The sequence below is a fragment of the Coenobita brevimanus genome, chromosome 102 (genome assembly GCF_032717465.1).
Source record: "Coenobita brevimanus isolate Jiangsu-jjx chromosome 102, ASM3271746v2, whole genome shotgun sequence".
In the NCBI taxonomy this organism is placed as follows: domain Eukaryota; kingdom Metazoa; phylum Arthropoda; class Malacostraca; order Decapoda; family Coenobitidae; genus Coenobita; species Coenobita brevimanus.
Window position 1 is genome coordinate 28,163,216 of NC_137055.1, and position 24,764 is coordinate 28,187,979.

Here is a 24,764-nt window from a genome sequence, read left to right on the forward strand (position 1 = left end):
AGTGGGACATTCTTCGTTTGAGCAACGGACTACTGGAGCGTCAGTGGGAGACACCCGATGGAGTCAGCAAGTATTGGCAACTGATGATTGTGAAGAAGATGTGGTCCAAGATCTTGAATGAGTCCCATAACCAGATCACTAGTGGGCACCTGGGAGTGAAGAAAACTCTAAGCCAACTGCGACAGAGGTTCTACTGGATTGGCATGCATCAGGATGTTGAAGAGTGGTGTCAGATCTGTGATGTATGCTGTGCCAAGAAGGGATCCAAGAACATGGTTGCGCCCCTCTCCAGCTGTACCAAGTTTGTTCAGCGATGGAAAGAGTTGCGGTGGACATTGCTGGACCTCTGCCACTCACTGAAAAAGGAAACCGGTATATATGTGTCACCATGGACTACTTCACAAAGTGGCCAGGAACCTATGCCATCCCCGATCAAGAGGCAGCGACTGTTGCTCAGGTGTTGGTTGACCGGTTCTTCTGTTGTTTTGGGATGCCACAAGAGCTATATTCAGACCAGGGTAGAAACTTCGAGTCTGCTGTGTTCCCTGACCAGGGACCCCAGGACGACCCCACTAAGGCCACAGTCAGATGGGATGGTGGAGAAATTCAATTGGACCCTAAGACAAGAATTGGCCAAGTACTGCACTGATGGACAAACAGACTGGGACTAGAAATTACCTGCGTTGCTGATGGCATATTGGTCTGCATCCCACGAGTCTACCAGCTACACTCCTGCAAAACTGATGTTGGGCCACGAGTTACACTTATCCATTGACTTTTTGTTGGGGAGACCACCTGGTGAAGAGCTGCCTACAGACACCACCAGCTATGCAAAGCACCTTCAGGAAAGGCTGGCTGAGGTATATCATGAAGTGAGAGGAGCCCTCAAGTTTTCAGGAGAGGTGATGAAGTGCAACTATGATGTCAAGGCAGACAAGGTGAGCTTCAAAGAATGTGACTAAGTTTGGTTATACAATCCTCAGAGAAAGAAAGGACAGTCACCGAAGCTGCAGAGCCCATGGGATGGGCCTTACACTGTGCTAGATCGCCTATCAGACGTAATGTATCAGATTCGAGGAGGCAAGAAGTCTCGCCCAAAGGTGGTACACGTGAACCGCCTGTGGCAGTACCACGGGCCAGGACAGTGCAGCAAGAACATCACCGAGGAATCGTGCTCTCCTGCAGCCGAGGATGTTTAGGAGGACCATGGAGTTGAAGTGCAAGAGGATGATGACAGTTCCTCAAGAGAAGAAATGACTCAGGAAGAGGACCAAGACCTTCCAGAAGGAGTGGACTGTCTGGAGGAGCAAGGACATCATCGGAAGTGGCACAGAAGAAGACCTGATAAGTTGAAGGATTATTTTGTGTATAGTTAGATGTTTCATTAGGATTAAGGTTTATGTTTGTACATATTGCGTAGTTTTGTCTGGACGACAAAGAACTAGGGAGGGGGTAGTGTTAACAAGCAAGAATTGCCAGTTAGGTAGCTGAGATGTTTCTTGGTGTTTCCCAATGTTTATGGTAGCTAGCTCCGGTATGAGTCAGAGTTGCCAGTTAGCCTGATGTTTGTGAGCATAGTTGTTTTGTAAGTTATGCATTAATTTTTATGTTCTTTGTCTTAATAATGTTTTATTTACATGATTGTTAAATTTTGTAATTGAAATTAAGTTTGCATGGTAAATAATTTGTAGTGTTATGTACTATAAGAAATCTCTTGCATGTTTTGATTCTCTCTTAGTTGGTAACTGTGCTCTCTCTCTAGATTACACAAGAAATGTGGAGAAGTAGAAGTATCTCGAGAAACGGAAACTAATAAAAAGATGGATAAGAGACTAGAACAAGTTCAGTCGGTTTTCAGTTCAGTTTGAATGCAGTGCATTGCTCTCAGTGAAGTTTGTGAAGTGGTGTTGGCAAGCATTAAGTGTAACTGCAGTTAGTGAAGATTATTTTCTGTACTTGTGGAAACAGTGAAGAGTTGTCAGGCATTAAGTGTAATAACAGTGGAGTGTTGTCAAACATTAAGTGTAATAACAGTGAAGTATTGTCGAGCATTACGTGTAATGGCAGTTAGTAAAGTCTGTATAGCTCCAGGGCTTGTGAGAACAGTGAAGTGAAGTTGGAAAGCATTCAGTGTAATTATTTGAGAAAATAAAGACAGTGAACTTAAGAAACCAATGTTTATTCACCATGCCTGAGCTGATCTTGTGTACTGTACACCTAAAGGCTGACCGTAGGAAGAAGAACTCACTGGGCAACGTCCTTCCTATACTGAATTACTGTTGTTGGAGCCTGTAGCAGTGTGGGGAGCGGACGTAACAGTTTCTTAAAAACGAAATTTTATTTTACGGGCTTTGCCTATTAGGCAATTCTCCTAGGGGATATCGTCCTGACAGAGTTCACTGCTGTACAACAAGACTACTGCACAGTACTACACCTAACAATATTACACACTAACGTTACTGTATACTAATGTAGGCTACAACATTAATGCACACTATAGGTTTGTACAACATTAAAGCATAGTATAATATTGTAAAACATTAATGTACACTATAGTATTAAACAGCACTAATGCGCACATTTGTACTGTACAACACTAATGTACACATACTACAGTAGAACACTAATGTACACAAATACCACTAATTAACACTATTCAACAAAATAACACACTTTGTATTGTTGTATAGCACCTCAATAATCTACCCAATATATAGAAATAATGCGGTTACATAGAAGAGAATGCTTAATTCGGTTTATTTCCGAGTGGCTGAAAGATACAGCAGACGTTAAAGGTGGTTGGGCCTACATTTGGTGGCGATCATAACTTCAGCTCCCGTAAGGATCATAACTTCAGCTCCCGTAAGGATCATAACTTCAGCTCCCGTAAGGTCTCCGAGTGTTTAGTACATACGAACATCCAACGCCGCTCCCTTTTCCCCCGCCCGTAGCGAATTACGCGACAGAATCTGCTTTAGTGCATCCAGCCACAGAACTGGACACAGTACTGTATGTGTAGGCATACTGTAGAATTAACAAGGTACTGCTATTTTCTAGTATACATTGCCACGAATCCAGTTAGCTTGTTGGCTTTCTTAACAGCCTCTGTACACTATTTGCTTGCTTTAAAATCACTTGTTACTCAAATTTCATGACTGATAATATCAAGGTCAGTACTGTTAATTGTGTCTGTTTAATCTATTTCCAGTGTTTTTTGTTTTCCATTTACAAATATGAAAATTCATCTGCCATGTTTCGGTCCAGTTAAACGGTCGATCGAGATCACTCAGAACTGAATGCCTCTGTTTTACATGTGGGTGCTCTGTTTCCAAGGAGAGAGAGAGAGAGAGTAAGGGAAGGATTATAATTGCAGAAATGAAATAAACGCTGCATATATGGAGATTATAATTTTCGTAAAAAAAAAAAAGCTGAAAAATGAGAAGGTTTAGTGCAAGGACACAGATCATGAATGTAGATAACGACGATGGTAATGGGAGCGATAAAAGGTCTCAAAGAGATGACAAGGAAGACTGAGGAACAAAGGAATGAAAGGTATCAAAGACACAAGAAGATATTATAAATGAAACATGAGCTAGAAAGCATAGTAGTGAGCACTTGGTAGGTGTGAAGAGACTGGAATAAGAGAGAGAGAGAGAGAGAGAGAGAGAGAGAGGGAGGGAGAGAGATTCTCTCTCCCACTCTGCCGTGGGAGAATGAAGTGGAGGGTCAGATCCGATAAACAATACGGAAGTTGAGTCGCAACTTCGAGCTCCCACACCACAAGCATAGCAAAAAATAGAATCGTAATGCAGTTTCAGACCTAAGAATAAGTCTAATTATTACGAATACAGATACAAAGCAGAAAAAATACGTTTACAGACAGGGGAAAACGTATTTTTTCCGTAATAACATGTTCATCTTTATCATTTTACTTTCATCTTTCTCATTTTACCTTGTTATTTTCGCAACATGTATTGCTGTCTCGTAAACAGAGTGGTTGTGTGTTTTGCAAGGGAGGAAAATGATTGTATTTTCTGCCTGGATCGAGATAATGGGTGTAACTATGTGTTTTTTGGCTTGGCCACGAGTTAAAAAATCGTATATCCATTCGTCACAACAGCAGGTGGTGAACTGACAGATGATAGGTGAGAGGGTGAAGTCAAGGTCAGTCTCATGTCCCAGATTTTCGTTCACTTTCCGAAGGATTTCACAGTTTTCTACAAGTTGCACTACATCTAATGATCCAAACCATTACAGCAAACCTGAGCAAATAGGTAAAGTTACCAAGACAAAAATGTATTTTTCACTTATTATCATGTCTTTTTTGTATGGGCCTGTATTACTTCATAATCGTAAACAGGTGGTTGTGTGTGTTTTGCAAGAGAGGACAAAGATTATGTGTTCTGCCTAGGTCAAGATAATGGGTGTAGTTGTGCTTGTTTAGACATGGCCAGGAGCGAAAAAATCGAAAATCCACTTATCACAGCAGCAGGCTCTGAACTGTTTGTTGAGGTGTATGGGAGTGTAGTGCAGGTCAGTGTGAAGACGTTCAGAACGTTCGTTCACTTCCTGAAAATTTTTGCAGTTTTTTATAGACTGCACTCAAAAAGACGCTCAAAAGACACAGGCGGCCATTTATCGGCTAAACGTCATTCGACGCTGGCGGCCATGGAGGGGTTAAAACAAGTAGACAAAATTCAGAACAAAGCTGTTAGAATCATTAATAACCCTGCTATTACTAATAAACTACCTCCCCTACAAGTAAGAAGGAATGTTGTCTCCCTTGCGTTATTTTACGGATATTTCTATAGCAAATGCTCAGACGAAGTTGTGTCCATGGTGCCACCTCTCCATGCCTTCCCTCGTGCTACATGGGCAGCTGACAGCGCTCATGACCAGAATGTCACTCATCCATACTGCAGAACTTCTGCCTATCAGAATTCTTTTTTCCCCATACTGCATCTCTCTGGAACTCGCTTCCCCAGAGTAGTTTTCCTCCAAACTTCAACCTACTGCTGTTCAAGTCTAACTGTTACAGATATTTTATGAACAGAGGACATCAGTAATCTGGTGCATGGATATGTTTTTTTTTATTCATTTGTTTTTCTTTCCTCTGTTCTGTTATTTAAAAAAAAAAAAAAAAGCTCTACTGGGGTCAGTGGGACATTCTTCGTTTGAGCAACGGACTACTGCTGTTCAAGTCTAACTGTTACAGATATTTTATGAACAGAGGACATCAGTAATCTGGTGCATGGATATGTTTTTTTTTTTATTCATTTGTTTTTCTTTCCTCTGTTCTGTTATTTAGAAAAAAAAAAAAAAAGCGCTACTGGGGTCAGTGGGACATTCTTCGTTTGAGCAACGGACTACTGGAGCGTCAGTGGGAGACACCCGATGGAGTCAGCAAGTATTGGCAACTGATGATTGTGAAGAAGATGTGGTCCAAGATCTTGAATGAGTCCCATAACCAGATCACTAGTGGGCACCTGGGAGTGAAGAAAACTCTAAGCCAACTGCGACAGAGGTTCTACTGGATTGGCATGCATCAGGATGTTGAAGAGTGGTGTCAGATCTGTGATGTATGCTGTGCCAAGAAGGGATCCAAGAACATGGTTGCGCCCCTCTCCAGCTGTACCAAGTTTGTTCAGCGATGGAAAGAGTTGCGGTGGACATTGCTGGACCTCTGCCACTCACTGAAAAAGGAAACCGGTATATATGTGTCACCATGGACTACTTCACAAAGTGGCCAGGAACCTATGCCATCCCCGATCAAGAGGCAGCGACTGTTGCTCAGGTGTTGGTTGACCGGTTCTTCTGTTGTTTTGGGATGCCACAAGAGCTATATTCAGACCAGGGTAGAAACTTCGAGTCTGCTGTGTTCCCTGAGTGCTGCAAGTTACGGGATATCAAGAAGACCAGGACGACCCCACTAAGGCCACAGTCAGATGGGATGGTGGAGAAATTCAATTGGACCCTAAGGCAAGAATTGGCCAAGTACTGCACTGATGGACAAACAGACTGGGACTAGAAATTACCTGCGTTGCTGATGGCATATTGGTCTGCATCCCACGAGTCTACCAGCTACACTCCTGCAAAACTGATGTTGGGCCACGAGTTACACTTATCCATTGACTTTTTGTTGGGGAGACCACCTGGTGAAGAGCTGCCTACAGACACCACCAGCTATGCAAAGCACCTTCAGGAAAGGCTGGCTGAGGTATATCATGAAGTGAGAGGAGCCCTCAAGTTTTCAGGAGAGGTGATGAAGTGCAACTATGATGCCAAGGCAGACAAGGTGAGCTTCAAAGAATGTGACTAAGTTTGGTTATACAATCCTCAGAGAAAGAAAGGACAGTTACCGAAGCTGCAGAGCCCATGGGATGGGCCTTACACTGTGCTAGATCGCCTATCAGACGTAATGTATCAGATTCGAGGAGGCAAGAAGTCTCGCCCAAAGGTGGTACACGTGAACCGCCTGTGGCAGTACCACGGGCCAGGACAGTGCAGCAAGAACATCACCGAGGAATCGTGCTCTCCTGCAGCCGAGGATGTTGAGAAGGACCATGGAGTTGAAGTACAAGAGGATGATGACAGTTCCTCAAGAGAAGAAATGACTCAGGAAGAGGACCAAGACTTTCCAGAAGGAATGGACTGTCTGGAGGAGCAAGGACATCATCGGAAGTGGCACAGAAGAAGACCTGATAAGTTGAAGGATTATTTTGTGTATAGGTAGATGTTTCATTAGGATTAAGGTTTATGTTTGTACATATTGCGTAGTTTTGTCTGGACGACAAAGAACTAGGGAGGGGGTAGTGTTAACAAGCAAGAATTGCCAGTTAGGTAGCTGAGATGTTTCTTGGTGTTTCCCAATGTTTATGGTAGCTAGCTCCGGTATGAGTCAGAGTTGCCAGTTAGCCTGATGTTTGTGAGCATAGTTGTTTTGTAAGTTATGCATTAATTTTTATGTTCTTTGTCTTAATAATGTTTTATTTACATGATTGTTAAATTTTGTAATTGAAATTAAGTTTGCATGGTAAATAATTTGTAGTGTTATGTACTATAAGAAATCTCTTGCATGTTTTGATTCTCTCTTAGTTGGTAACTGTGCTCTCTCTCTAGATTACACAAGAAATGTGGAGAAGTAGAAGTATCTCGAGAAACGGAAACTAATAAAAAGATGGATAAGAGACTAGAACAAGTTCAGTCGGTTTTCAGTTCAGTTTGAATGCAGTACATTGCTCTCAGTGAAGTTTGTGAAGTGGTGTTGGCAAGCATTAAGTGTAACTGCAGTTAGTGAAGATTATTTTCTGTACTTGTGGAAACAGTGAAGAGTTGTCAGGCATTAAGTGTAATAACAGTGGAGTGTTGTCAAACATTAAGTGTAATAACAGTGAAGTATTGTCGAGCATTACGTGTAATGGCAGTTAGTAAAGTCTGTATAGCTCCAGGGCTTGTGAGAACAGTGAAGTGAAGTTGGAAAGCATTCAGTGTAATTATTTGAGAAAATAAAGACAGTGAACTTAAGAAACCAATGTTTATTCACCATGCCTGAGCTGATCTTGTGTACTGTACACCTAAAGGCTGACCGTAGGAAGAAGAACTCACTGGGCAACGTCCTTCCTATACTGAATTACTGTTGTTGGAGCCTGTAGCAGTGTGGGGAGCGGACGTAACAGTTTCTTAAAAACGAAATTTTATTTTACGGGCTTTGCCTATTAGGCAATTCTCCTAGGGGATATCGTCCTGACAGAGTTCACTGCTGTACAACAAGACTACTGCACAGTACTACACCTAACAATATTACACACTAACGTTACTGTATACTAATGTAGGCTACAACATTAATGCACACTATAGGTTTGTACAACATTAAAGCATAGTATAATATTGTAAAACATTAATGTACACTATAGTATTAAACAGCACTAATGCGCACATTTGTACTGTACAACACTAATGTACACATACTACAGTAGAACACTAATGTACACAAATACCACTAATTAACACTATTCAACAAAATAACACACTTTGTATTGTTGTATAGCACCTCAATAATCTACCCAATATATAGAAATAATGCGGTTACATAGAAGAGAATGCTTAATTCGGTTTATTTCCGAGTGGCTGAAAGATACAGCAGACGTTAAAGGTGGTTGGGCCTACATTTGGTGGCGATCATAACTTCAGCTCCCGTAAGGATCATAACTTCAGCTCCCGTAAGGTCTCCGAGTGTTTAGTACATACGAACATCCAACGCCGCTCCCTTTTCCCCCGCCCGTAGCGAGTTACGCGACAGAATCTGCTTTAGTGCATCCAGCCACAGAACTGGACACAGTACTGTATGTGTAGGCATACTGTAGAATTAACAAGGTACTGCTATTTTCTAGTATACATTGCCACGAATCCAGTTAGCTTGTTGGCTTTCTTAACAGCCTCTGTACACTATTTGCTTGCTTTAAAATCACTTGTTACTCAAATTTCATGACTGATAATATCAAGGTCAGTACTGTTAATTGTGTCTGTTTAATCTATTTCCAGTGTTTTTTGTTTTCCATTTACAAATATGAAAATTCATCTGCCATGTTTCGGTCCAGTTAAACGGTCGATCGAGATCACTCAGAACTGAATGCCTCTGTTTTACATGTGGGTGCTCTGTTTCCAAGGAGAGAGAGAGAGAGAGTAAGGGAAGGATTATAATTGCAGAAATGAAATAAACGCTGCATATATGGAGATTATAATTTTCGTAAAAAAAAAAAAAGCTGAAAAATGAGAAGGGTTAGTGCAAGGACACAGATCATGAATGTAGATAACGACGATGGTAATGGGAGCGATAAAAGGTCTCAAAGAGATGACAAGGAAGACTGAGGAACAAAGGAATGAAAGGTATCAAAGACACAAGAAGATATTATAAATGAAACATGAGCTAGAAAGCATAGTAGTGAGCACTTGGTAGGTGTGAAGAGACTGGAATAAGAGAGAGAGAGAGAGAGAGAGAGAGAGAGAGAGAGAGGGAGAGAGATTCTCTCTCCCACTCTGCCGTGGGAGAATGAAGTGGAGGGTCAGATCCGATAAACAATACGGAAGTTGAGTCGCAACTTCGAGCTCCCACACCACAAGCATAGCAAAAAATAGAATCGTAATGCAGTTTCAGACCGAAGAATAAGTCTAATTATTACGAATACAGATACAAAGCAGAAAAAAATACGTTTACAGACAGGGGAAAACGTATTTTTTCCGTAATAACATGTTCATCTTTATCATTTTACTTTCATCTTTCTCATTTTACCTTGTTATTTTCGCAACATGTATTGCTGTCTCGTAAACAGGGTGGTTGTGTGTTTTGCAAGGGAGGAAAATGATTGTATTTTCTGCCTGGATCGAGATAATGGGTGTAACTATGTGTTTTTAGGCTTGGCCACGAGCTAAAAAATCGTATATCCATTCGTCACAACAGCAGGTGGTGAACTGACAGATGATAGGTGAGAGGGTGAAGTCAAGGTCAGTCTCATGTCCCAGATTTTCGTTCACTTTCCGAAGGATTTCACAGTTTTCTACAAGTTGCACTACATCTAATGATCCAAACCATTACAGCAAACCTGAGCAAATAGGTAAAGTTACCAAGACAAAAATGTATTTTTCACTTATTATCATGTCTTTTTTGTATGGGCCTGCATTACTTCATAATCGTAAACAGGTGGTTGTGTGTGTTTTGCAAGAGAGGACAAAGATTATGTGTTCTGCCTAGGTCGAGATAATGGGTGTAGTTGTGCTTGTTTAGACATGGCCAGGAGCGAAAAAATCGAAAATCCACTTATCACAGCAGCAGGCTCTGAACTGTTTGTTGAGGTGTATGGGAGTGTAGTCCAGGTCAGTGTGAAGACGTTCAGAACGTTCGTTCACTTCCTGAAAATTTTTGCAGTTTTTTATAGACTGCACTCAAAAAGACGCTCAAAAGACACAGGCGGCCATTTATCGGCTAAACGTCATTCGATGCTGGCGGCCATGGAGGGGTTAAAACAAGTAGACAAAATTCAGAACAAAGCTGTTAGAATCATTAATAACCCTGCTATTACTAATAAACTACCTCCCCTACAAGTAAGAAGGAATGTTGTCTCCCTTGCGTTATTTTACGGATATTTCTATAGCAAATGCTCAGACGAAGTTGTGTCCATGGTGCCACCTCTCCATGCCTTCCCTCGTGCTACATGGGCAGCTGACAGCGCTCATGACCAGAATGTCACTCATCCATACTGCAGAACTTCTGCCTATCAGAATTCTTTTTTCCCCATACTGCATCTCTCTGGAACTCGCTTCCCCAGAGTAGTTTTCCTCCAAACTTCAACCTACTGCTGTTCAAGTCTAACTGTTACAGATATTTTATGAACAGAGGACATCAGTAATCTGGTGCATGGATATGTTTTTTTTTATTCATTTGTTTTTCTTTCCTCTGTTCTGTTATTTAAAAAAAAAAAAAAAAGCTCTACTGGGGTCAGTGGGACATTCTTCGTTTGAGCAACGGACTACTGCTGTTCAAGTCTAACTGTTACAGATATTTTATGAACAGAGGACATCAGTAATCTGGTGCATGGATATGTTTTTTTTTTTATTCATTTGTTTTTCTTTCCTCTGTTCTGTTATTTAAAAAAAAAAAAAAAAAGCGCTACTGGGGTCAGTGGGACATTCTTTGTTTGAGCAACGGACTACTGGAGCGTCAGTGGGAGACACCCGATGGAGTCAGCAAGTATTGGCAACTGATGATTGTGAAGAAGATGTGGTCCAAGATCTTGAATGAGTCCCATAACCAGATCACTAGTGAGCACCTGGGAGTGAAGAAAACCCTAAGCCCACTGTGACAGTGGTTCTGCTGGATTGGTATGCATTAGGATGTTGAAGAGTGGTGTCAGATCTGTGATGTATGCTGTGCCAAGAAGGGATCCAAGAACATGGTTACGCCCCTCTCCAGCTGTACCAAGTTTGTTCAGCGATGGGAAGAGTTGCGGTGGACATTGCTGGACCTCAGCCACTCACTGAAAAAGGAAACTGGTATATATGTGTCACCATGGACTACTTCACAAAGTGGCCAGGAACCTATGCCATCCCCGATCAAGAGGCAGCGACTGTTGCTCAGGTGTTGGTTGACCGGTTCTTCTGTTGTTTTGGGATGCCACAAGAGCTATATTCAGACCAGGGTAGAAACTTCGAGTCTGCTGTGTTCCCTGAGTGCTGCAAGTTACGGGGTATCAAGAAGACCAGGACGACCCCACTAAGGCCACAGTCAGATGGGATGGTGGAGAAATTCAATTGGACCCTAAGACAAGAATTGGCCAAGTACTGCACTGATGGACAAACAGACTGGGACTAGAAATTACCTGCGTTGCTGATGGCATATTGGTCTGCATCCCATGAGTCTACCAGCTACACTCCTGCAAAACTGATGTTGGGCCACGAGGTACACTTATCCATTGACTTTTTGTTGGGGAGACCACCTGGTGAAGAGCTGCCTACAGACACCACCAGCTATGCAAAGCACTTTCAGGAAAGGCTGGCTGAGGTATATCATGAAGTGAGAGGAGCCCTCAAGTTTTCAGGAGAGGTGATGAAGTGCAACTATGATGCCAAGGCAGACAAGGTGAGCTTCAAAGAATGTGACTAAGTTTGGTTATACAATCCTCAGAGAAAGAAAGGACAGTCACCAAAGCTGCAGAGCCCATGGGATGGGACTTACACTGTGCTAGATCGCCTATCAGACGTAATGTATCAGATTCGAGGAGGCAAGAAGTCTCGCCCAAAGGTGGTACACGTGAACCGCCTGTGGCAGTACCACGGGCCAGGACAGTGCAGCAAGAACATCACCGAGGAATCGTGCTCTCCTGCAGCCGAGGATGTTGAGAAGGACCATGGAGTTGAAGTGCAAGAGGATGATGACAGTTCCTCAAGAGAAGAAATGACTCAGGAAGAGGACCAAGACTTTCCAGAAGGAATGGACTGTCTGGAGGAGCAAGGACATCATCGGAAGTGGCACAGAAGAAGACCTGATAAGTTGAAGGATTATTTTGTGTATAGGTAGATGTTTCATTAGGATTAAGGTTTATGTTTGTACATATTGCGTAGTTTTGTCTGGACGACAAAGAACTAGGGAGGGGGTAGTGTTAACAAGCAAGAATTGCCAGTTAGGTAGCTGAGATGTTTCTTGGTGTTTCCCAATGTTTATGGTAGCTAGCTCCGGTATGAGTCAGAGTTGCCAGTTAGCCTGATGTTTGTGAGCATAGTTGTTTTGTAAGTTATGCATTAATTTTTATGTTCTTTGTCTTAATAATGTTTTATTTACATGATTGTTAAATTTTGTAATTGAAATTAAGTTTGCATGGTAAATAATTTGTAGTGTTATGTACTATAAGAAAACTCTTGCATGTTTTGATTCTCTCTTAGTTGGTAACTGTGCTCTCTCTCTAGATTACACAAGAAATGTGGAGAAGTAGAAGTATCTCGAGAAATGGAAACTAATAAAAAGATGGATAAGAGACTAGAACAAGTTCAGTCGGTTTTCAGTTCAGTTTGAATGCAGTGCATTGCTGTCAGTGAAGTTTGTGAAGTGGTGTTGGCAAGCATTAAGTGTAACTGCAGTTAGTGAAGATTATTTTCTGTACTTGTGGAAACAGTGAATAGTTGTCAGGCATTAAGTGTAATAACAGTGGAGTGTTGTCAAACATTAAGTGTAATAACAGTGAAGTATTGTCGAGCATTACGTGTAATGGCAGTTAGTAAAGTCTGTATAGCTCCAGGGCTTGTGAGAACAGTGAAGTGAAGTTGGAAAGCATTCAGTGTAATTATTTGAGAAAATAAAGACAGTGAACTTAAGAAACCAATGTTTATTCACCATGCCTGAGCTGATCTTGTGTACTGTACACCTAAAGGCTGACCGTAGGAAGAAGAACTCACTGGGCAACGTCCTTCCTATACTGAATTACTGTTGTTGGAGCCTGTAGCAGTGTGGGGAGCGGACGTAACAGTTTCTTAAAAACGAAATTTTATTTTACGGGCTTTGCCTATTAGGCAATTCTCCTAGGGGATATCGTCCTGACAGAGTTCACTGCTGTACAACAAGACTACTGCACAGTACTACACCTAACAATATTACACACTAACGTTACTGTATACTAATGTAGGCTACAACATTAATGCACACGATAGGTTTGTACAACATTAAAGCATAGTATAATATTGTAAAACATTAATGTACACTATAGTATTAAACAGCACTAATGCGCACAAATGTACTGTAAAACACTAATGTACACATACTACAGTAGAACACTAATGTACACAAATACCACTAATTAACACTATTCAACAAAATAACACACTTTGTATTGTTGTATAGCACCTCAATAATCTACCCAATATATAGAAATAATGAGGTTACATAGAAGAGAATGCTTAATTCGGTTTATTTCCGAGTGGCTGAAAGATACAGCAGACGTTAAAGGTGGTTGGGCCTACATTTGGTGGCGATCATAACTTCAGCTCCCGTAAGGATCATAACTTCAGCTCCCGTAAGGTCTCCGAGTGTTTAGTACATACGAACATCCAACGCCGCTCCCTTTTCCCCCGCCCGTAGCGAGTTACGCGACAGAATCTGCTTTAGTGCATCCAGCCACAGAACTGGACACAGTACTGTATGTGTAGGCATACTGTAGAATTAACAAGGTACTGCTATTTTCTAGTATACATTGCCACGAATCCAGTTAGCTTGTTGGCTTTCTTAACAGCCTCTGTACACTATTTGCTTGCTTTAAAATCACTTGTTACTCAAATTTCATGACTGACATTATCAAGGTCAGTACTGTTAATTGTGTTTGTTTAATCTATTTCCAGTGTTTTTTATTTTCCATTTACAAATATGAAAATTCATCTGCCATGTTTCGGTCCAGTTAAACGGTCGATCGAGATCACTCAGAACTGAATGCCTCTGTTTTACATGTGGGTGCTCTGTTTCCAAGGAGAGAGAGAGAGAGAGTAAGGGAAGGATTATAATTGCAGAAATGAAATAAACGCTGCATATATGGAGATTATAATTTTGGTAAAAAAAAAAAAGCTGAAAAATGAGAAGGGTTAGTGCAAGGACACAGATCATGAATGTAGATAACGACAATGGTAATGGGAGCGATAAAAGGTCTCAAAGAGATGACAAGGAAGACTGAGGAACAAAGGAATGAAAGGTATCAAAGACACAAGAAGATATTATAAATGAAACATGAGCTAGAAAGCATAGTAGTGAGCACTTGGTAGGTGTGAAGAGACTGGAATAAGAGAGAGAGAGAGAGAGAGAGAGAGAGAGAGAGAGGGAGAGAGATTCTTTCTTCTGGTCGTAAAATTGCTATAGCTCTTTAACACCCGCAAAATTCTCTTGGCAGAAAATTAAATATTTGATTTTAGTGTTAATAAAATAATGAAGTAAGCCCATATTTAACCCAAGGCGTCCCATCAACGTATGAGTACATTGCAACATTGTGGATTTGCCAGTCCCGTCGACATACTGGTACATCGCGCAATTGCAAGGTGCATAATTTGCACAATTTTCAAAAGTTGTGCCTGATTTTTGGTACTTAGGGTCACTCGACCTTCCCCTACCTTCCACCAGGTGGGGACACTCGGCGACCCCGCACGACTCGCCTCACCCTCGGCTCGGTCACTCACCTGTTAACAACGGTCCTGCTCAGACATGGCGCATAAAGGTCTCTCAGAGGAGGAAATCCAAGCCGCCCTGGATGCCTTTACAGGTGACAGTGATTCCCCACTGGATGATGAAGTTGTGGACAAGGATTATGTCCAACCAGAGGAGGTGGAAAGCAGCATCAGTGATGAGGAAGTCCCGTCCCCCAGGAAGCAGAGCTACGTGACTTATTGTGCTGCTAGAGAGGGCCAACCTGCACAAAAACAACGTGTAACATCCTCTCGGCAGGACGAGGACGAGGACGAGGATGAAGACGGAGCCGTGGGACGTGCTGCCACGTGGTACAGCCGAGAAATTATCACTCATCATGGCCCTGAGCACACACCATGTCGTATGAGCAGGTAAGGGCCTAGTCATTTGTTTGGGGAGGTCGGAAGTGGCGTGGAGGGAGTAGGGAGTGAAAGGGAAAGTGCAGAGAGGAGTATTGAAAGTGAGAGTGGTGGGAGTGAGTCATCGCTCTCTTACAATAACTTTGTAGAAACTTGTAGGGAAATTTTGTAGATCAGTTATACATATACTATACTCGTGGACGAGCGGTTGTTATACGTGAGTAGTTTTGTAAGTAGATAATCTTCATTCCCATTGTCATGCAATGACAGGAGAGGTAAAGATGAGTATGGGACTATTTTTATTTGTCTTGGAAATATTAACAAAGTCTCTCACACACGAGTGAAGTATAGAGTCCCGTGAGCAAACCTCCCTGTCTCGCTCTCTCTCTCTCTTCCACCCTCTCGCCCATGTTGCTAGGCTCCTTCTCCCAACTACCTGTCGGTTCTATGGCTTGTCTCCTTCTCCCTACTACCTGCCAGTTCTATAGCTAACCTCCTTCTGAGCTCTGCTTCCTAAATTCTGGTGTAGCAGGGGTTGTGTCACGTGTGTTACACTGTTGCTGGAATATTCTAGAAACCTGTGTGTGAGTATGTGTGTATGTGTGTGTATGGTCACGAGGTGCTGCCGTGTGCCTATAAAGCATTCCTTGAGTTAGAGTGTGTAAGCATGTTTAGCATTGCTCAATTCTCTCAGATACAATTCCTCTGACTTGCTGCTTCTATCTGTCTGTCTGTCTATCTATCTGTCTATCATGTTTTCTATAATTAATTGTATTTATAATATGGAGTCCTAACATTGTTCGGTCACGCCGCTGAAGGTCCTCCGACAGCAATCATCGTGGATATATGCTAATCTATTAGTACATAATATTGATTATAGTATTGTATACATATAATATTCATAGTAAATTGCAATGATCTAGTGATATTACACTTTAAACAAGTTGTATACATATTTGAATAAATGCAATGTTTGTTGTATGACATTTTGTAAGATGTGTATGTATAACAGACATACTCATATAATTGTGCAATGGTAATACTGCTAGGTTATTACATTACATATTGAGTTATCCCTTTAGTAATGTCTAATATTTCACCTAACTTGTGTGATGATTCTGGTAATACAGAATTGTTGTAAAATTGTATGACTTTACATAATATTGTAGTAACATTGTGGTAATATATAATTGTAACATTGTGAATTGTTACATAATTGTATTGTAATTGTTACATTGTAGTAACATTGTAGTAATACATAATTGTAACATTTTATGAATTGTTACACAATATTGTGGTAATGCATAATTGTGTCGGCCTTATAATTGTAGTTACATTTTGTTAATGCAATTGTTACATAATTGTGTTGGCCTTATAATTGTTAAAGTTACATAAAAGTTACATTTTGTTTATGCAACTGTTACATAATTGTTACATATTGTTTGTAATTACATAATTGTAGTTAAAGTTACATAAAAGTTACATTTTTTAAATGCAACTGTTACATAATTGTTACATATTGTTTGTAATTACATAATTGTAGCAAGTGTAACATAATGCAATTGCCTGTCGTTACATAACTGTTACATATCGTTTGTCGTTACATAATTGTAGGAAGTGTAATATAATGCAATCGCTTGTCGTTACATAATTGTTACATATCGTTTGTAGTTACATAATTGTAATAATTGCAGTCTTGACATCGAATCCGGTCATGCTGCGGTCGATGATATGATGGGCCTTGCCACTAGCTTGTGGAGACAACAATTTGCTTTTTTGTTTGTAGTTTATGTGGTATTTTGGCATTTGTAGTAACACTTACACTTATTTTCATTTGTTTATGTGATCGTACTTTTTTTTTTTGTATGTACTGATTTTCTATAGTTTGTTTTTCTTCGTTTGTCTACGCTTTTTCGGTGTTGTTCGAGGTTGCATAATTGCTGGCTAATTTCCTTGGGACCCTTTTTTAAGGTTTAGTTTATATTGCACAGATATTACTGAAAATGATATTATATAGCCCCATATTTTGTTATTTTATATAAAAAATATATATACACTATATATAGTATTAACTATGTACACTGACTTGTTGTTCACTTGTACCTATCGTGGGCAATATGTGTGTCACACTGTGTGGAAATCTTTGTCTTCACGATTGTGTTGAAGATGTGCATTCTTTCTAACGTCATTTGTGTTGGCCATTTTTTTTTTTCTGGTTTTCCTTGTAACTTAATTTATCTGTTTCCACAAGGTAGCTTTAATTAATAAATGTTTAATACAGTTCTTTTAGTTGCTCACTGAGTAACTGTGATGGTATATTTTCTTTATCACTTTATAGATGTAATAATGTATAGCTGTATGTATGAAACAAGAATTTCATGTAGGTATAAATGGTAACACTTGTTGGTAGTAAATAAATGCTATGATAAATGAATGAATATATATATAGTGTAGAATATTTATTGTTGGTGATTTTTTAGTGTTTGAGTTATGCAGATACCAGAAGTATGTATGTGTACGTAAGTTGTAACTATACACCACGTTTTACATGTTTGTGCAAAATGTGTTGTCTATCACTGTGTCTATTACTGTGTATTGTATAAATGAAGTAACTATGTAACTCACTAATTTTTACCGTGGTGGGAATGGTGTTAGTGATGGTGCAGATAGTGAGTTGATTGACGTGGCGTCGTTTCAGCAAGCACACATGATGACGACTTCCCACACTGGTAGCTGTGGTGAGTGAATGAGTAACGATGAGTAACTTGAGTGAAGATGAATGAGTAAGATGAGTTGTGAATATGGACTTGGTATTTGCTTTGTCGTCTTGACCTTCTTGCACTCCTGCGTCAGTGGTGGAGGTTGGGTGGATGTAGCAGAGAGAGGAGGGTGAGGTCTGGTGGTTGTGAGTTGTGAGTCGTGTCTCACTCTTCGTTTGTTTGTTTTGTTTTTCTTTCTTGATGTATTCTCCGTCCTTTTCTCTTGTGATTTACTCGTTGTGGGATGATGACTGTCGCTACTTGTAGATGCGTGTAGAAGATTATACAGACGACTCGTAGAGTTGTTACTTGTAGTTGATCGTAGATTGTTGTAGTTCGTTGGTTCGTCGTAGAAATTGCAAGATTTTTTGTATCAGTACTTTATTAAACTACTGGCAAGGCATCCTGTGACCTCTTCACCTCTAAATCAGCGTGATGATCGGGGAGACGGAGGGGGCTGGTTGGAGAGAATACTGTCAGGAGCTGGTTGTGAGTTGTTGGTTGTAAGAGATATTTTTTGTTTTCAATCTTGATAATGTAGAATCAACTGTACACTCGTAGATTCGTAAGCTTGTAGACTCATAGGCTTGTAGACTTGTAGACTCGTAGGCTTGTAGACTTGTAGGCTTGTAGACTTGTAGGCTTGTAGCTTGTATTTTGTAGGAATTCACTGTAGATTCATAGACGAGGTTCGTACGTTCGTTGCTGCCATATCTTACAATAACATTGTAGAAACTTGTAGGGAAGTTTTGTAGATCAGTTATACATATACTATACTCGTGGACGAGCGGTTGTTGTACGTGAGTAGTTTTGTAAGTAGATAATCTTCGTTCCCATTGTCATGCAATGACAGGAGAGGTAAAGATGAGTATGGGACTATTTTTATTTCTCTTGGAAATATTAACAAAGTCTCTCACACACGAGTGAAGTACAGAGTCCCGCGAGCTAACCTCCCTGTCTCGCTATCTCTCTCTCTTCCACCCTCTCGCCCATGTTGCTAGGCTCCTTCTCCCTACTATCTGTCGGTTCTATGGCTTGTCTCCTTCTCCCTACTACCTGTCGGTTCTATAGCTAACCTCCTTCTGAGCTCTGCTTCCTAAATTCTGCTGTAGCAGGGGTCGTGTCACGTGTGTTACACTGTTGTTGGAATATTCTAGAAACCTGTGTGTGAGTATGTGTGTATGTTTGTGTATGGTCACGAGGTGCTGTCGTGTGTCTATAAAGCATTCCTTGAGTTAGAGTGTGTAAGCATGTTTAGCATTGCTCGATTCTCGCAGACACAATACCTCTGACTTGCTGCTTCTATATGTCTGTCTATCCATCTATCGATTTATCTGTCTATCATGTTTTCTATAATTAATTGTATTAATAATATGGAGTCCTAACAGCTCTCCTGTGGAGGTGTGAGGAGGCGGGAATTATCACGTGGGCGAGTGAGGGTGCGTGCTGAATCACATGGGGTTGTGATGGAGGGGGAAGGTGGGGAGGAACCACTCCCCAGCACGTCTTATGCTCCCCAGTATTCACAGACTTCATCCCCACAGCCCCCTAATGTTTCACAAGGCCGTAAGGGTTAAGAGAAGGGGAAAGGGTAAAGGCCGAGGGAAGAGGAATGCGAGTGGGGAAGCCCTCTGCACTCCTCCACCCCAACCTCCCCCACCTGCATCTCCTCCCCACCCAGACGATGGGGACGAAGGATTTGTGAGTTGGAATTGGGAGGATGGGAGTGATTTTTCCCCCATCATTCACCCCTTCACTGAGCAGGGGTGTGCTGGCTGTACTGCTCTCGGTATTCACCCAAATTCCACCAGGCTGGATTTTTTTCCACATTTTTTTCAGTGAGGCTTTTGTGGAGGAAATAGTGGACCAGACAAACCGTTTTGCTAGCAGCCAGTGACATGAGAGTGAAAGACTTGGCACAAGGAGCAGGCATTCTATCAAATATGATTACCCAGTCTCTCAGAAATGTTTTTATTTTTTGCCCTGGTACTTTTGATGGGTATAGTACGAAAGAACAGAATTCCTGCATACTGGACAAGGGACCCTGTTATGCTCACACTAATATTTGGCAAAGTCATGAGCCGTAATCGCTTTCAGCAGATTCTAAGTCACCTCCATTTTTACGATGCTGATGATCCTGCAAATGTGAATGACACAGATAAGATGAGGCAAATTAGGTTGGTCTTTGATCACCTGAGGCAAACATTTCGTTCCTCATTTTATCCCTATAGAGACCTCGTCATAGACGAGAGTCTCATGCTGTGGGGAGGCAATATTTAATTTCGGCAGTACATACCCAGCAAAAGGCACCGTTTTGGGTTCAAGATCTTTGTTATGTGTGACTGTAGGACTGGTTATGTGCAAGACATAGTCTTGTACACTGGTGCACAGACAGACATAATAGAAGATCGGAGTATTGGACTGTCTGGAGCAGTGGTAAAGACAATGATAGAAGACTACCTTCATCGTGGTCACGTCCTTTACCTGGACAACTGGTACACTAGCCCTCTTCTCGCTCGTTATTTTCACACGCATGACACGGGAATCTGTGGTACCGTCAAGGTGAACCGGCGTCACATGGTCAAGGTGGGGTGCAAACTTGACAGAAATGAGGTTGTCTTCTTCCAGGCCAACAATATACTTGCAACAGTGTGGAACCACTATCGAGAAGTCAGCCTCTTGTCCACGGTTCACCGTCCCTTGATGCACCGTACAGAGTCCGTGGATTACCGGAGCGAGAACAGGTGCCACATATGGAAACCTGAGTGTGTCCTCGATTACAACATCAACATGCGCCTGGTGGACCAGTCAGACTCCATGATATCCACGGTCGAGTGTGCCAGGACCACGATGAAGTGGTAGAAAAAGCTCTTCTTTCACTTGCTAGATATAATTGCCCTGAATTGCCTGGACGCCATGACAGCAGGAGTTCAGGAAACCTTTGAAGGGTTTGTGAGGGAGCTAACACGAGAGATTTTTGCCCGGTATGCGGTTGAAAGGCCCCAACACCACACACGCACTGCCCCTACCACCCAAACTCCCCTAAGAATATCCGCCCACCATTTCCCCACTCCTATACCTCCCCAGCCAAATAGACCTAGGACCCAACGCAGGTGTCACGTGTGTAGTTATTCCCACCACTCAGAGAAAAGACACCCGCTATGAGTGCGTAGAGTGTGACGTGGGTCTCTGCATTCACCCCTGTTTTAGTGAGTATCACACCTTGATGCACTTCTGATATGGTGTGAATGCAATATGATGCTGATACTCAGAAATAAATGCGACAAACAGATGCTCAGTGTAATTATAAGGCCCGTAGATCTGTAAATAGTAGTATGTAAGTGGAAACGGGTGTAATATAAGTGGAAAATTATTATATAAGTGTATAAATATGATCTAAGTGGAAACATACGTAACGAGGGTATTTTGATGCAATAATCTGACGTTCAGTGGAATAAATAAGGCCTGTAAATATGTAAATATTAGTATGAAAAATGCAAAAGGGTGTAATATTTGTTGCAATTTTTGTAAGTGCTGAAATTTTTTCTAAGTCAAAATATTACTAGCAAGTGTATATAAGTGCGATTTTCTGACGCTCATTGGAATAAGTAAGGCCTGTATATATGTAAATAGGAGTATACAAGTGTAAACGGGTGTAATATAAGTGGGAAATTAGTATGTAAGTGTATGAGTATTATCTTAGTCAAAACATTCATTGCGAGGGTATTTTGGTGCGATATTCTGACGCTCAGTTAAATAAATAAGGCCCGTAAATATATATTGTGCAATATTGGGTGTAAATGGGTTAATGTAAGTGGGGAAGTATATTTGAAACTGAAGAAATAAAGTAGAAGAGTGGTAGAGACTGCTTGCTATGTGAATATGTGCTAGCATTTCGCTAAATGCCCTCGTAATGAATGTAAATACGGTACTTGAAAATATTTACAGTGGTGGAGGAAAGGTTCAATGTAAAGAAAACAATACTATGAAAGTGATAAAACAAAATGGTATGTTGAAATATGAGTCATAGCGAGTGCGCTGAGTAAGCAGATGTGCACTATGGTTGTGCTACATGTCATCGTAATGAATGAAAACAACTGAAAACATTTACAAACAGTACAAAATGGTAAAATGGCATTGAAACAGTTGTATACAAGTAGAAAAAATGATATGTAGACGGAAACAAGAAACTTAGCACATAGCGTGTTACCTCTCTGACCCAACTCGCTATGCTCGAGCAAAGGTACAATGCATATTTTTCATATATATGTCAATGAAAACCATTATATTGTTATTCTTATTGTTTATTAGTTCAAATTCAATAAATGTAGAGGTGTTGTTTGTGGTTTCTCCCAAAATTACCTACCATAGAAAACGTGAGCGACTCACACGTCAATGATAGAATACGATACCTGGTGGGGGACCTCACCTGTTCTGACCACTTATGGACCACAGTAAGCCCTTTCTTGGTGATTTCCCTTTGTTTCTCAACAAAAGCGGAAGTTATAGCCAAAAATTTTTTTTTCCAAAATAGCTAGGGATTGGGGAGTGTCGGAGGTGCGAAAAAGCTCAGGACCTGACGGGTTAAAACAAAGGATAACAGATACAATGTGCATCCATTTAAATGAGGTTCTCCTTTCCTGAAGTAAAATGATTCTGCATTATAGTCTATTTGACCTGTGGAACTGAGATGTATGCAGCAAGTAGGGTGTGTTTGATACGCAGCTGCTGATTGGCCTTCGATGATGTCACTGAAGTAAATGCAGGCATGTATTGCTGTGCAACATGCGGACGTTGGTGTACATCATGGGTGGATATCATAGAGCAGGGATGGAGAACGTCCTTTTTTTTATTATCTTCTTTTTATTTTTGGCCTATCGACCATTGGAGCCAAAGCCCTTGGTCATTATGGCCATATAAATGGCCATATATATATATATATATATATATATATATTTATATATATCTATATATCTATCTATATATATATATATATATATATATATATATATATATATATATATACCTAGGCTGCTTCCCCCAAGGAAAGGGAGGTAGCCGAGACAGGACGACACACTCTCCATTTACTCATCCTTTCAAATATTCCACTCTTCCTTGTTCAACAGACATCCTTCTCGCATCCAGCGCTCTCTTCACACTGTCCATCCATCCTATTCGTGGTCTCCCTCTCAGCCTTACACCTCTCATATCAGATCTAGTTATCTTTTTCACCAATCACTCATTATCCATTCTCTCCATAAGCCCAAACCATCGCAACGCCCTCTGCTCAACTCTACCAGCCATCTCCCGAACAACTCCAATTCTCCTTCGCACTTCATCATTTTGCACTCAATCCATACTTGTCACTCCACACATACTCCTCAGACACCTCATCTCCATTACATTCAAACTTTTCCTCTCTGCTACATCCATATTCCATGTTTCAGCCCCATATAACCCAGTCGGTACCACAACACCCTCAAACAGCCTTCTCTTTACATCCATTCTAAGCGAACAACATCTAAACACTTTTTTCATTTCTCCCAGCACCTTACCTACTTCATTCATTCTAAACTTCACTTCTGCATCTATTCTTTCATCGACAGTAACATGTGACCCAAAATATTTTTAAAACACTCTACCTCCTCAAGCAACTCACCATTCAGAACTATATTCATCCTCCTACCATCTACCAACCTCATACACTTCATCACTTTACTCTTATTCTCATTTACTTGCAGTTTCCTCCTATCACAAACCCTTCCAAACTCCTCTGCCAACTGTGTCAATCTCTCTTCTGAATCAGCCACCAGTGCAGTATCATCTGCAAACAGCAGCTGCTTCAGATTCCTTTCTCCACCATCAACATTAACCAGACTCAGACCTCCACCTAAAACTCTTGCATTCACCTCCCTTACAACACCATACATATAGATATTAAACAACCAAGGCGACATCACACATCCCTGTCGCAGCCCCACTCTCACGGGAAACCAATCACTCACAGCATTTCCCGCTCCTACACACGCTCTACTATTTACATAAAAACTTTTCACCCCTTTTAGTAACCTACTATCAAGTCCATACAATTTAAAACAGTCCACAAAGCCTCCCTATCAGTTCTATCATACGCTTTCTCCAAATCCATGAATGCCCAAAACACATCCTTGCCTTTCGCTAAATAATTTTCACACACTTGTCTCACAGCATATACCTGATCCACGCATCCCCTCCCTCTCCTAAAGCCACACTGCTCATGACCAATCACTCCCTCTGTACCCTCTCTAACTCTCATAATTAACACTACCATACACCTTACCTACAACACTCAACAGATTTATACCCCTAAAGCTAGTACATTCATACTTATCACCCTTGCCTTTATACAACGGGACCACACAAGCACTTGCCCAGTCAATTGGCACCATACCTTTCACAAAGCACACATTCAACAGTCTCACTAACCAGTCAACAATAGTCACTCCACCACCCTTCAGGCATTCCACAGCACACCCATCCATACCTGCAGCTTTCCTTGTTTTCATCTTTACTACCTTCTCCACTTCCTCCTTCGTGATCAAAGAATCATTCAACTCTCCCAACACATGTATTCCTTGCACTCTTCCATCCGCCACAATCTCAGCCACCCTTTCCTCCTCTACATTTAACAGTCTTTCAAAATACTCTGCAAATCTCTTCCTTACTGCATCCATCTCAATTAACATCCTTCCATCCTCTGCTTTTACTGGCTCTTCCTTCCCAGACTCTCCCTATCGCACCCTTTTCACCTCCTTCTAGAACATTTTCTTATTCTGTTGAAAATTCTCAGTCAGCTGCCTTCCCCACCTCTTACTGCTGCCACTTTAAAATCATGCACAGCCCTTCTCGCCCTATTCCTCTTTTCCTTATACCTCTCATATGACATCTCATCCTTCCTCT